Below are 1553 nucleotides of genomic sequence, written 5' to 3' on the forward strand. Positions count from 1 at the left end.
CAAGTAAGAGGAAACTATTGAGCTAAGGTGAAATAAAAGAGGATGGAATGATTTGCTTCTCAGGCTCTTCCAAGGTAAGTGGGGAATGACTTCAGAATTTTGAGGAAGAGGGAAAAAAGATTTGAAGTAATCTTGGTAGAGAATGAGAAACAATTGATAGAAGGTGGGTAAAAGGGTTATTGAGAATTATCAAGTGTTTTGCTGAAGCTGGACAATAACAGATGGGTCAGGTTGATGGCCATGCAGTTTTCTTGTAGGGAATGAGAGACAAATAGAGGAGATGAAAGTGGTTATTACAGCAGCAGCTTTTAACATGCTAATCAAGACTAGGCTGAATTGAGAGGCCAGCAATCTTAAAAGGTGACTAGAAAATAATTGTCAGCCCAGTGAGTGGCTGATGCCTATAATCCCAGTACTTTGGGAGGCTGAGGTGGGTGGATCACTTAAGGCCAGGAATTTGAGACCAGCCTGGCCAACATAGTGAAACTCCATCTCTACTAAAAATACAAAAATTAGCCAGGTGTGGTGGCGTGTGCCTATAGTCCCAGCTACTTGGGAGGCTGGAGGTGGTCAAAGTGGTAAGTTTTATGTTATGTATATTTTGCCACCATAAAGAAAAAAATTGAACACTTAAAAAATGATATAACTTGGTTCCCCAGATGTCATCATAAGACTACTTGTGTAGGCCGGGTGCGGTGGCTCACGCCTGTAATCCCAGCACTTTGGGAGGCTGAGGCGGGCGGATCACGAGGTCAGGAGATCGAGACCATCCTGGCTAATACGGTGAAACCCCGTCTCTACTAAAAAAAATACAAAAACTTAGCCAGGCGTGGTGGTACGCGCCTGTAGTCCCAGCTGCTTGGAGGCTGAGGCAGCAGAATGGCGTGAACCCGGGAGGCAGAGCTTGCAGTGAGCCGAGATCTCGCCACTGCACTCCAGCCTGGACGACAAAGTGAGACTCTGTCTCAAAAAAAAAAAAAAAAGACTACTTGTGGAGATATGTGGAGAATTTCGTGCTTGCAGCACCGTTTTTTGGTGGTATTGTGGACATAAGGGATTGCATTGCACCTGTCATTTCAGCCGTCAGTGGTGATATGCTGCAAAGATGATTTCTGGGATGAGTCAATTGATAGGATTGATGTATACAGGGCGTCTAAAGGGAGTGTATATTGAGCATTGTAAGACTAGAAGTAACTGTGGTCTTTCTTCAACAAATTGTTTTTGATTTCATACTCACATAGGTACTGAGGAATAAGTTTTGAAAATATTCCATTCCTTTTGCCGGGCGCGGTGGCTCAAGCCTGTAATCCCAGCACTTTGGAAGGCCGAGACAGGTGGATCACGAGGTCAGGAGATCGAGACCATCCTGGCTAACACTGTGAAACCCCGTCTCTACTAAAAAATACAAAAAACTAGCCGGGTGAGTTGGCGGGCGCCTGTAGTCCCAGCTACTAGGGAGGCTGAGGCAGGAGAATGGCGTAAACCCGGGAGGCAGAGCTTGCAGTGAGCTGAGATCCGGCCACTGCACTCCAGCCCAGGCAACAGAGCAAGAC

At 46.1% G+C, this 1553-nt stretch overlaps 1 protein-coding gene across 1 annotated transcript in view; it reads left to right on the top strand.

Annotated features, from left to right (window-relative positions):
* Positions 1 to 1401: 1401 nt before the first annotated feature.
* Positions 1402 to 1553, top strand: part of INO80 (INO80 complex ATPase subunit) — a 135327-nt gene continuing 135175 nt past the window's right edge. Inside the window, 1 exon segment of the mRNA XM_017895419.1 lies at positions 1402 to 1420. The gene's annotated coding sequence lies outside the window, so the exon portion shown is untranslated.

Source organism: Rhinopithecus bieti, unplaced genomic scaffold (genome assembly GCF_001698545.2).
Source record: "Rhinopithecus bieti isolate Rb0 unplaced genomic scaffold, ASM169854v2 scaffold_26426, whole genome shotgun sequence".
NCBI classification, from domain to species: Eukaryota; Metazoa; Chordata; class Mammalia; order Primates; family Cercopithecidae; genus Rhinopithecus; species Rhinopithecus bieti.